This window comes from Abrus precatorius, unplaced genomic scaffold (assembly GCF_003935025.1).
Source record: "Abrus precatorius isolate BTA unplaced genomic scaffold, Abrus_2018 Scaffold1, whole genome shotgun sequence".
In the NCBI taxonomy this organism is placed as follows: domain Eukaryota; kingdom Viridiplantae; phylum Streptophyta; class Magnoliopsida; order Fabales; family Fabaceae; genus Abrus; species Abrus precatorius.
This window is the reverse complement of record NW_020874291.1, coordinates 4,918,004-4,932,264: the sequence shown is the minus strand read 5'-3', so window position 1 is coordinate 4,932,264 and position 14,261 is coordinate 4,918,004.

Sequence of the window (14,261 nt, the reverse complement as noted above, 5' to 3'; positions counted from 1 at the left end):
CAAGCAAGAGCGAGCAGATCTGGAGGGGTATTTAATGAACCTCAACGTAGAAAAACTTTCATTTCTCACTAGACAATCTTTCTCTCTATTCTCTCACCATCATCCCTCAGAGAAAACCTTCTCAAGGTTGAAATTCTTCCTAATCCAAGTGGGAACCTCCATTTAGTGCGGATCTAGGTGTGTTCTTAGGACTTAGTTCCCCTATTCTACCCTTTCTTCCTTGATTTGTCTTCTTAAGAGTCTTTATTTCATGATGCTAGGGAGATTTAAGAACCTTTAGCTTTGTTTCTCTAGTTGGAACTCGCAAAGATTTTGATCTAAGGAAACCCATTCCAAGTAAAGGGAGCTTACTTTAGATGGCCTTATTCATCTACTAGATGTTGAGATAGCTACATGTATAATTTCATTTTAGCTGAGAATAAGTTAGTGAACGAATAAATCGTAAGGTATAACCCAAAGTAAGTATGGCTGAGTGGATTGACTGTGGTTAATAGAGGTAATGAGCCAATTTGTGTGATGTGATCCTCTACTATTTTGTGAAATTATTTATGTTTGAAATGTTGTAAGATATGTGCCAAAATTAGTTGATAAATGTTGATATTTTATGCTGAATATAGTTATGATAAAAGTTTGAAGTGATGAAACTGTCTAAACAGAGATATATAGTTGTGTTGCATCATGTTGATTTTCATTATTGTAGAGCTGAGTTACATGTTTAGGTGATTAGACATGTAATGATCAAAATGTTGAACTGTGTTGTGTCTGGATCTAGATACCGATATGGGTCGCTTCTGGACTGGAAACAATTCCTCTGGAATAATTGAGTTATGAAACTAGTTGGAATTGAATTGCTATATTTGTATTAAATGGGCTGGGAATAGGTTGAACATATTGCATCAATTAGCTGAGATTGTTGTGTTGCTTGTTGAGAATTATGAAAGTTGTGTAGATATTTCTTATATATTTTCATACTCTATGATTATGACAGTTGATTATATAAGCTCACCCTTACATTTGTTTGTGTTGGTGTGTATGTTGCAATGACTGTACGGTGATACGTAAGCAGATGTTATAGGAAATGCGTCTACTTGTCATGTTGTAAGGCCTAGTTGAGGAATTTTGGAGTTATCATTACTTTTTGGAAAGATTGTAGCTTTATTTTTATGTTAATTTAGGTCTTAGTGGTGGACCTAGGCTATTTAGCTACTCTTATCAGGAAATGTAATTTTGATTATGATTTGTGTTTTGAGCTTCACTTTGAGCAACTCTGGTGTAAATATTGTGAATGGATGAATATATATATATATATATATATATATATATATATATATTCAAATTTTATCATAGGGCCTTATTTTATTATTGAAGTACGAGTTTCCATGTTTTGTTAAGTCTTATTCCCTTTCAAAATATAGAAAATTTTATACAGGAGTAAATTGATTAGTATGTCATGGATCCTTTCTAGAAATGGGTCATAACAGTTCATAAGGAAACCAACAAAATTTGGGAGTCTCTGATTCTCAAATTTATTGCTGAGGATGTCAGAAGGGAGAAGTTTGTTATCAGACACTTCTATAAGTGCGAGATGAATAATGAAGAAGACGTCAAGACTCATATCAATGAATACCACAAGCTATTGTAAGACATGAAAGTTGAGATTATCACGCTGCTTGAGAATTTTGTCACTGGACTACTAATTGAAAAATTACCAAAATCTTGGAAGGATTATAAGTAGCAACAAACAGTTGTCTGTAGCTGAACTTATCATATTATCATTGAGGACGTAAACAGAAAGGAGCTCAAGACTGTAAGGGCAAAAGCATTAGCATCAAGGGCAAACATGATACAAGCCAATACGAAAGGTACGACAATAAACTCAAACAAAGCTCTCATTACAATAAACCTTATGCCCTAAAAATGAATAATCTCACTTTTAAAATTGGTGGTGGAAATTGTTTTGTTTGTGGCAAAACATTTCACAGTACTACTCAATGCAAACACAGGAAGAGAAGTGACAATCCTTTGAAAACAAATACAAATTTTGACTAGGTTATTAAAATATTTGAGAGGTATCATGGACTATATTCTTACTTATAGTAGATTTCCAGTTGTATTAAAAGGATACAATGATGCTAATTAGATCATAGATTTAGATAATATTAAATCCACTAGTGGTTTTGTCTTCACCTTTGGTGGTGGTGTAGTGACTTGGAGGTTAACCAAATAAAAAATAATTGCAAAATCTACCATATAATTAAAGTTTATAACTTTGGAGAAATCTGACACTAAGGCCGAGTGGTTAAGAAATTTAATATTCCATTGAGAATAAAACTAACTCTTTTTGTGTCTAGTACATTGTGATAAGAAAGTGGCAATATTTATTGCAAATAATAAAATCTTTTATGGTAAGAACAAACACATTAAGTTGAAACACGTGATAATAAAACAATTGTTAAAGGATGAAACTATATCCATTGACTATGTGAAGTGAAAATTTAACTTGGCAGATCCTCTGACCAAGCCTTTGGGAAATAATTTAATAAATACCACATCGAGGGGAATGAGACTTAAGCCAATTTGATATCTAACATTGATGGTAACCCAATCTTATGAGTAGAGATCCCATGAAAAGGTTCATATGGGTAATAACAAGTCACTCATTAGTCTTGCTAGTACATTGTTTATCCTTTCCTATGGTGTGAGAAATATGAGAAGTACTAGACTATATTAATGTGAGAATAAACAGAAGCTTTTAATGAATTTTATATCACTTATGAGTTGTGTATAAAGTGCAATATAGATATGATAGAATCACCTATATGAGTATGGAGTGTGGCTGCTCATATAAGATGATAGCTTAGTCTTTAGAGCACTCATGAACATCTAGGCACAAGCATAGCCGAAAAGCACAACATAGTGTTAACAATAAGATAAATGTTGGGTGTAAATGTAATCAAGTAGGACTCTAATTTACACAAAAAAATATATTGGTTCATATAAGTTTTTGATGTAACATATTTTAGGTTTACATTTATAGTTTTATTTTAATTAATAAACACTTTTGATATGCTTTATTTTTAGAGTTTTTATCATTTTTTACTTATTTGAATAAATTAAGCTTATTACAAATAAATGCTTTCATTCATATTTTTGGTTATTCTTGTAACATCCTATATTTTGATTTAAATAAAATGAGGTTTGTTAAAGTATAATTGGAATAGATTTGGATAGAATTTATTATAAAAAAAAAAAAAAAAAAAAAAAGTGAACAGTAAAATCGCCTATGAACAGTGTCGATGAACAGTAACTGCCTATGAACAGTAAACCGCGTATGAACAGTGAAACTGCCTTTGTACAGTGACGATGACGTCATCAATGACATCAGCATGACGTCATGGCTAACGTCACATCCGCGTACAGTACGCGTACAATCCGTGTACAGTACGTGTGCACAATGTTTCCGGCGTGAACAGTTACCGCGAACAGTGTTTCCGGCATGAACAGTAAGGCGGTGAACAGTGTTTCCGGCAATGAACAGTAAATTCCGGCGGTGAACAGTAACTTCGAAAATTTTCTATAAGAAGGGGGTTGCAGACGAAATTTTAATTTCTTCACTCCTATCCAAGGTTCTCAAAGGTTCTAAAGTCATATCTCGCCATTTTCTCCCATACTAAACCTCCTAAACTTAGATTTTTCTTCAGATCTGTGATTCTACGTTCGATCTAAAGGATTACAAGTAAGTTTTTCTAAGTTTGAAGTTAGATTTACCGTTTGTTTCTCTTTTTCTTCTTCTTATAGATGTTCATGATGTTCTTAGGAAAACCTCCATTCTAGAGTTAAACCTTCGGTTAAATCCTTGTAAAAGCTCTGTTTTGAGGTAAGGGGGGGCTCTACTTTATCATTTCGTTATGTTTATTACTTGTATTCTCATAGATCTTGTCATGTATGTAATTATATGTGAAATAATCCCTGTTTTATGAGAAATAATCGGTGAAAAGTGAGAATAATTAGTTGTTTATGTGATTTTATGATGAGTACATAGTGAAATTGGGATATTATGTTCAAATAGGGCATGATAAGGTATATTGAGGATGGTTGATATGATTTTGTGATATAAAATATACGAAGAGATGGATGTTTCATGTTTGAATATATTGTGTTTTATGTAAAAATGATGTGTATTGTGAATGTGCCATAGTTTGATGTATATGATGAAAAGTATGTGGAAATATAATGAAAATATGTGTAAACATGATAAATGGCATATGTGAACATGTGAATATGCTCAAAAGAGTATGAGATGGAAAAAGATATGATGTAAATAGTTACAGAGATACACTGGGGAAGTGGAAGATGGAGACGATATGGGATATCTTGGGGAAATGCAGGGTGGTGAGTGACATTCGGGATTGTGCACGGAATATTGAGTTCGAATGCACCACATGGCCACACACTCATTTCTCGACTTGACTCCTGACCATTACCTTTGCTAAGGGGCCGTCTATTGCATGCGTTGTATCCGTATTGCATTGGGCCATCCGGCGACTATTTACATGAATGTGTAAGACCTCGAGATAGAGGCATCGGATAACTGTGGCCACAGGGCGCGGTAAGCGCGGATAAAAGTAAAAGAAATTGTGAATCTGTGTAATGTAATGCGCGTTGAGATGAGAATATACTTTATATAACCTTGTGATATGTAATGCCATGATGTTTTCGTTAATCGTGATAAGATGTGTTTTGTGAAGAATGTATATGTTATGTATGAGTGGTAGGGTAGAGACTCACCCTTACACAACATTTTTCAGGAAACCAGGACGAATAGTACCAGGCTCACAGTGCATGGATGGATGAGAATTGCTATAGGACTTAGTTATTTTGAGTTATGTAATGAATATTTTCAGTTCTATAGCGTTCTTTTGAAAATGTTGTAAAACTACTATTCCTCTTTATTGTTGATGAAAACTTTAGAATCTTTGTTTTCCTAAAGTACTTATGAATTAATGAAATTTTACTCTATGAACCTTATATCATTTCAATGTCTTTTCCTTATTAGAAAGTTTTGAAGGAAAATTTACTTTACCATATTAATTTTTATGAAAATTTATCATGTATTGAGGAAAGAAATATAAGGTGTTACAATTCTAACCTCTGACTACTCTTTTCGCCAACCTCTGACTACTCTTTTTGCCATAACTTTTGTGACATCCAGGCACTAGACGAGGGCGGAGAGTGATCACCCGTGCAACGTGGCACAGACAAGGAGCGGCTCCTGGCAAACTTCTAGTGGTAAGGGACACATGAATGAATCAAACTTACACCGAAATAAGAGGGATCTAGAGATTGTGTATATAGTTGAGGATAGCTTAAAGGAATTGATTAGGACTACCTATACCAACAAAATGCATTTACTTTTTAGGCTTATCACTTAAGAATTCCAAAGTTAAGCATGCTTAACTTGAGGAAATTATGGAATGGGTGACCTTTTGGGAAGTTCCAGGAAGTGTGTAAGTGAGGACAAAGCAAGCTAAAAAGTCTTGTGTAGGTTTGTAGGGGCAGTCATCAATTTCGAATAAGTTGTCGGGCTATTACAACTTTGTCTACATATATCATTTTTGACTGATTCTAGTTGCATTGGATTCTACACATCCAAGACTTTAAAATGAATACATGGATCTGGACTTGATGTTGTTTTTTATTTTTATTTTATTTTTTGAAGTTGAGGCAGATTTTCTGAATATTACTGCGGGATTGCATTTGGACTGTTGTTATTTAATAATTGTATTTGGACTTTTATATATTATTGAGGCCCAAATTTTGGCCACTTAATTTACCCTAATCAAAACCTATAAATAGACTAATAAGGTTCTAAAGGAGAGATTATGATTAGACACTTTGAGTTTCTGAGATTTGGCCGAAATAAAAATCCTTGTTTTTACTTTCTCTTGAATTCTCTTGTTCTCTTCTCATTCTCGTGTGGGTTAAGTGCATCAATGAAAGGCTAAACCTTCTGTTCAATCTACAGAATCCAAACATTGTACCTCCGATTTGAGTGCTGAGCCAAATTGCTTTGAGCTTGTTCCCTTTCTTCTCTAATATCAAATTTGTATATTGCGATCGTGATTAAATTTTTTGTGGTTAGAATTTAAATTAGGATTCGATTGATATTCTAATTTGATAATTAATTCGATTCAGGTTAAATGTGATCTAGTTCAATTAGGTTATTCAATTGAATTAATAATTGAATTAGGTAAACATTCAAACTTAGATTAAAATATTTAGATACTGTGATAATCAGAGTTACACGCATTCGTATTATATGGATTGATATTTCTTAATTTTTTTTTACTCAATTTTAATTTTTTTGTAATTTAATTTAATTAATTCGCAGTTTTCAAACCCCAAAACCTTACTTTCATTCTTTTTATAAAAAAAACCTAAAATTGAATTTAACTGAAGATGTGTCTCTGTGAATCGACTTAGGTTAAGCTCTATACTGCAAATTCTTTAGCAAAACTTAGTTGTTTTGATAGCAACTCAACATCGTCTATCAGTTTTATTTCACCAATTATTAGTTAAGGTCTTATTTATCTAAGTTTGGTTCATCGTCTAGAAGACATCATACTAGAATTTAGATTTATGGTGTAACCCAATTTTAAATGTATTTATTTTATTACGTTACATTCTTTTGAAACATGCAGGAGATTATTGAAAATAATACAATTACATTTCAAAAGAATTTATTAATTATTATTTTCATTTTATTATTCTAATTTAATTGTTATTATTACTCATATTTACATGTGTGTGAATAGTTTCACGTAGGGTTTACATGGGTAGTTATATGGTCGTTAAAGTCCTTTATATATTTTGGAAAAATAGTAAACAAAAAAAAATGACCTTTTTGCTTTTTATTACTTTATTTTTCTAGGTTGCAAAATTATATCTTACTAGTTCTTGCTAGCCTTGGTCTTTATCTAAGAAGAGTCTACTGTATCCTAAAAGATTTTCAACTACACCGAAATAATCATTAAGGACAGTATTCTACACGCCTTAGACTAATTTGTTGATTAACTATTTTGGGTCAATATTACAACAATGTTTGCAATGTTTCATTTTCTTGTTTTTGAAGCCAAATATGAGCTTTCCCCAGTTGAGACTAGATTTTATTTTTCTTAAAGCAAAATTATTACTTTTTTAGGTTTTGTAAAAGTTAAATTCAAATTTTCAAATAAATAAATATATAAATTTTTTAGGCAAAATTTTGGTAGTCGCAAGCGACCCATGAATGGCGTCTTTGTGTTATATGTAGACTAACACTTGGCTACTGTCAAGCCTGTGTTATATGTAGACTTATTTTCCTTTAAGGACGAGGTTGTAATCATTGAACTATGACATTTTTGTGTTATGTGTGCTTGAACAATATGGATTTTCATGTGCTGGAATATGAATATGAAAGTCATATAATTGCTAAATAAAGAGCTAAATATTTGTAATGTAGTGTGATGATTTTTGTTGAATATGATTAGCATGGCGGGTTGTGATCAGTCATTAAGTGTATTATGTATATAATAACCTAAGGAGCTTAGCAAGAATATGTATTGCCTTATTTAGGAGTGCTGGGTGCAAGGTGTCTCGCTCAAGTAAGGTGTTTCTCGCTCAAGCAAGACTGAGTCATGCTGAATTGGACATTTTGGGATGTTGTCACTCAAGCGAGATACAATAAGACCTACCCAAATGTCCTCTTGCCTAAGCGAGAAGGAATTTTGCTCAGGCAAGGAGTGACCTCGCTCAAGCAAGGAGTCCTAAGAAAAATGGGTAGTTCTCTGGACCTAATCTTGCTCAAGCGAGAAAACTGCTCGCTCAGGCGAGATGTAGTCCGCTCAGGTAAGATATCTCTCGCTCAAGGAAGAATAGCAGAAATCTGAGAGGTTCCTCTATCTAGTTTGCTAGCCCAGGTAAAAGCAGGGCTCGCTCAAGCGAGAGTTGGCTAGATCAAGCGAGAGCGCACGGATCTTGGGTGTATTTAAGGAACTCCAGCGCAAAGAAACATTCATTTCTCAATAGACAACCTTCCCCTTTCATTTTCTCTCTATTCTTTCACCTTCTTCCTTTAGAGAAAAGCTTCTTGAAGTCAAACTCCTTCCCTATTCAAGTGGAAACATCCATTAAGTACAAATCTAGGTGAGTTTCTAGGACTTAGTTCTCCTATTCTACTCCTTTTTCTTGATTTTCTTCCTCAAGAGTCTTCTATTTTGTGATATTAAGGAGATCTGAGACCCTTGGACCTTGTTTTCTCATTAGGTATCACAAAGATTCAAAACTAAAAAACCCATTTCAGGTAAGGGAAGCTTATCTGAGCTAACCTTATTCATTCAATAGGTGTCAAGATATTGATATATATAATTTTGTTTTAACTGAGAATAAGTTATTGTATGAACAAACTTTAGGTTAGAACTCAGAGTATGTATGACTGAGTGGATTTCTCTATTGCTTGATGAATGTTTGGAATGCTATGGTAGAATATGATGTGCCGAAATGCTGTGATATATGTGCTATGTCTCGAATTCAAGTTGATTATGTTTCGCCTCTTCCTCGGAGAAAGACGATCTAACAATTCCCAATCATGGTCCTTGTGGATTGGGTCATCCATATAATAAACAAAAAGAAACTCCAGATATTTGATATCTTTCTCTTTAAATGAGATCTCAATTCCAACGACGGTTTCATTAAATATCTTACAACTGGAATCCCTCTTTTTTCCTATCGAGTTCCTCCACCACCGTGAACCCCAATTAGATTCACGCATGATACACTTTTTAGTTATTGGGAGAACTCGAGTACTCTCTTTCGGATCTAAGAAAGGCTCTCAGAGATCTTTTTTCCTTTTGAAAGATATAAGAGCGGAACAATCAACCTATTGATATTGGAAGACTCAAAAGATTCTTATGTTAATATATGCTGAAATATTTAATTAAATGCTATGATCTAGCTTAGTTTTATTGTGAAAATATATAAAGTTGTATTGCTGAAACTGAGTGTGTGTATATATATATATGGTTATATTGCTGAGGCTGAGAATAAGCTGTATTGCATCATGTTTATTTCATCATTCTAGAGTTGAGTTACATGTTTAAGTGGTTAGACATGTAACAATAGATATACTGAGTTGTGTTGTATCTGGATCTAGATATTGGGATAGATCGTTCTAAGACTAAAAAATAGTTCCTCTGCATTACTTAGGCTATGAAACTAGCTAGAACTGAATTGTTGCATCTGCATTAGATGGGCTGAGAATGAGCTGAACATGCTGCATCAATTGATTGAGATTGTTGTGTTGTTTGTTGTGAATTACAAAAGTTGTATAAATAATTCTAATATTTTCATACTTTATAATTATGATTGTTGTTTATATAAGCTTACCCTTGTATTTTTGTTTGTATTGGTATGTGTGCTGCAATGACCATACAGTGGTACGTGTGCAGATGTGACAGATGATGCATTTATTCTGCATGTTGGACAGTGTGGCCGAAAGACATCTAAAGTTTAACATACCTTTTTGGAAGAGTCGTAGTCTATACCATTACAAGATTTTTTTTTAGACATGTAATTTTATTTATAACTTATATTTTGAGCTCTATATATTGAGCAACTCTTATGTCAATAACATTACAGAACCATTATATATGTATACGTTTAGGATTTTGTGATAACGCCCTAAAGTTCTTTTTTGTTATTGAAATAATGAGTTTTTATTTCGATGATTATTATAAAATAAGTATTGGATCCTTCTAACATACAAAAATTTTATATATGGGTAAATTACAAAAAAGGAACGTGACAGCTACCTCTCTAATAGTAACACCTATTCAATGAAACCACTCACTTGCAACTAGTGGCATACACTCCTCTTAAATGATGCCTCTTTGGTCTATTAAAAAAGACTTGTCACCTCCCTATGCAATGGTTCCTTTTTTAAAAGAGTTTTACAAAATTTTTACTGTTAATTTTATCTTTTTTAGAAAATTATTTAAAAAATATACTATTTTAATTTTTTTAATTAATTTTTTTCCTACACAAATAAAATTGCCCACCACTTACCCATGGAGCGCTACTGCATTTATATGTAACTTTTTAAGGTTGGACTTGAAAGTAATAACTTTTTTTTAACTCTTTTTATTATAATTATGATAATTATACAGTAAAGTAAGGTGAACAAGTAATTAAATTTTGAAAAATGGTGTTTTAAAGTTGAAGGATAATAACTTATTAAATGTTAAAAAATATTTATAAATAAATATATTATCGAACTCCTTTTCCACTCTCTCTTGACTCCATTTACATGGCTTTTCTTCCGCTTCCTCTTCATGATCGGACTTATTTCTACCAAATAGAAGATTCATTCATTTCCTCCATGGCTCAATTGCATGATCGATACACTAATAGTTAAGCCTTTAAGAAGGCTTCAATCAGAAAGAAAAAAAATGAAGGAGAATAAAAAAGTCCACGTGTAAGAGAGCATGTTTGATTTCTTTCTTTTTTTTTAAAATAGTTTTTTGTTTTTAAAATAAAATATACTATAAATTTATAGTATATTTTATTTTTAAAAACAGAAAATTTATTTTAAAAAGAAAATTAAACATATTTTAAATGTTTTTCATTTAATTTTACAAATCTAAAATATTGTTTACCAATCATCATTATTCACTAAAGTGTCTTCTACTTAGTATTAAGTCTTTGTCATTAATTATTTTCTGGACTTTTGTATACCGTTTACACAGTAAAAAAAAACAAACTATTGTGCTGATGTACTAAATACTTCATATACAAGCAATAAGAGTGATAAACTAATCGACACGTAACTGAATAAAAGTTTAAAAAGGGGTAAAATTAAGTAGGTTAATATAAATTTTACTTAAATAATCATCCAAATAAATAAATATAAAATTAATTAAAAGACTAATATAAAATTAAGTTGGTTATTTATTTACCTTTTAAATAAATAACACGAAATGTGCATACAATTTATAAGATAAAACTAATATAATTGTATTAAAAAAAAAAAATATGTCGTGGCTGTTAAATCCAACTCTAAAATGTTATATGTTATATATGCAATTTCTTTTAATATTAAGTTGTTACTCAATTTTAAAAAAATTTGAAAAAAATTATTTATTTATTTATTTATATCATTTTAATTCTTATTTAGTGAGACACAATTATCATAATCATGATAAAAAAAATTTAGAACATAATAAGTCGTCGTTAAATAAGTGAAAATGTAATAAATTAATATATAAAATAATGATAATTGACACATGCTTGAAACATAAATTAAAAAAAATAAATTATACAGGTTTTATATAAATAAGCAACTCATTTTTAAAAAAAAATGTATTTTCACTTTTTTTAATAATTAAAATAAGTAAATATGTAATTAAATAAATAAATATATAAATTAATAATACCAATTATAAATTATTAAAATAATAATTTATAATTGGTTTTTTCATATAAAAATTATCACGTTTTATTAATGATCTACAATAATAATAATAATAATTTTAAAAAATAAAATAAAATAAAAAATTCTTTAATTTAAAGGAATCGGATCCTAATTTAGGAGAAAAAGGTAATAAGTAGAATAAATAACATAATAAAATCATAAATAATACATAATTTTAGATTTTCTTAATAAAAATATCATTACTAAAAATATTTATCTGTCAATTACTTTAGTATTTTTTGGCTTCTTTATTTCTTTTAGGAAAATCTACATGTTCATATTCGAATGACATAAAATGATAACTTTTATTTAGTAATAATAATATATAAAAATATATTTTATTCATATTTCACTTTTATAATGTGTCTTTTATATATATATATATATATATATATATATATATAATATAATATAAACATTTTACATAATTTTTTAAGATAAAAATAATAATAAATAAATAAAAGTGACATTAAACGTTAACTTATTATTTTAATTACTTAAAGTGATAAATATATTTTAGACTAATTTAAAATCGAGCATGCATTCTGAATAATTTCTTAGATATTAAAAAAATGTTTTTTTAATAGTTAAAATTTTATTATTTAAAGAATATAAAAATAAGTCAAATTTAAATACTTTTCTAAGTATTTTGTTATGTTATTTTTTAATTAAAATTATATTTTAATAATATTTACCACTTTTGATGAGAATCTTTATGACATTGATTTATTATATAAGGATTGGTCATGCCAAGTGCGCAAGATTCATTCAGATTTTAAAATTTCTTAACTGGAAGTGTATATAATTATAAGATGCTAATAAAAATGGTAAATTAATTGGCATATACCTAAGATAAGCATTGGACACACAAAATACATGAACTGTAGCTTTTATTCTAAAAAGTGAAAGTAATATCCCAAATAATTAAAATATAAATAAAATACAAAAGATATTAATAATACATTTTAATATTTTTTTTCAAGAATATATTCTTTTAAATAATTACTTTTTCTTTCAACAAATTTAATGTTTATAAGTTTGTTTTGATAATATACATTTTAATTTTTGTTTCATGTAATATTGTATTTTTGTTACATTTGTAAGATATAGTTATTTTCTTATAGTTTTATATGACATAGTTGTTGTTAATAATATTGTTATTTATATGATTTGTTTAAATAATATTATTTATTTATTTATTTATAAGAATTAATATTAATATTTGTTCATCAACATATGTAATAAGAATACTATTAATTCTATTCTTTTAATATACAAGTATCTTTAGAGTTAGCAACATCTATTAATTGATTATAGATTTAACTCGGGTATTTAAAATCAAAGTCTAAAACATCAACTTTCTAACTGTGTTTAAGATAGTTTAAAATTTTGCCTTGGGGTGCTTATAGAGTCATTTAGCAATGTAGGTTGTTTATTCCATGAATTTTAATAAATTCTTTAGTATATGCAAGAAAAAAATAATAACAAGAATTGCCAATTTTCAAGTTATTTTTGATAAATTTATGTTCAGATACAAAAAGATTTATTTAAAATATTTTTAAAAGATAAAAAATATTTAAAAAGTTGAAAAATAAAATTGAAACTTGCCTAAAATATAAAGGATAAAAATACTATTTTTTTATTATAAAATTCATTCAAGTGTTAATAATTTTTTATACATCAACATTTTATAAAATACTCTGAGTTAGAAATCAATTTCATAGTTCTAATAGTTTGCAGATAGGAAGTAAGGAAAGGAAAAAATGTTTTTTTCTTAATAACTACTTATTGTTATATAAGTAATAGTATTTACATATTTTATCCACTAGGTGTGAATACTAGGTCACTTTAATTTTTTCAAAAAAAAAAATTATATTAATTTCACTTCATTTTGTATTTTCCTTAAAGATTTATAAATACAGTAAAAAAATTTATAAATTTCTTAAATAAATATTTAAAATAAGAAAAAAAGAAAATAAGATGGCTATTTTAAAATAAATTTTATCAAAATTTAAAATAAATAAACAGCTTGAACATGATTGTATCAAATAAAAAATATTTATAATTAAGACAATGTAATAAAAATTATATATAATAAATTTTATTCAAAATTAGAGAATTCAATATATTAATAATATTAAATATTATTACTTCTATTTTTATTTATATGTCTAAAAAAGAATAAAAATATTTTTATTTTAATTAATATAAAAGTTCATAACAATAATAAACATTATTTTTCAATTAATGACTTTCTTTTATATAAGACATTTATATTAAGAGTATTTCAATAATAAAAAAAATCTATTAATAAATGTTTTTGTTGATTGGTACTTCAAAATAGCAACTAAAGAATTAAAAATAGTAACTTTTATGAAAATTTGTACTGAATTACAAAAGAAAATCTATTAATAAAGGGTTTTATTACTGATGCTTTATAGTAATGACTAAAAAATTAAAAATATTTAGCATAAAAAATTAAAAATATTATTTTTGTATAAAAAAATATTATATTACATTAGGAATTTTAAAAAATTATGTATTTATTATGTTTTTTTGATGAACAATATTTTTAGTTTATTAATATTTATTATTCATAAAAGGTAACTTAATAAGTTTAACAGTTAATTATAAAATATTAAACTGTTCACTTTGTGTAATTTTTTTCCCTCAAGACAAATAAATAAGAATAAAAATAATTTTTTAATAATTTTATCAATATTAATCCTTAAAACAAATTTTAAGCAATTGAAAT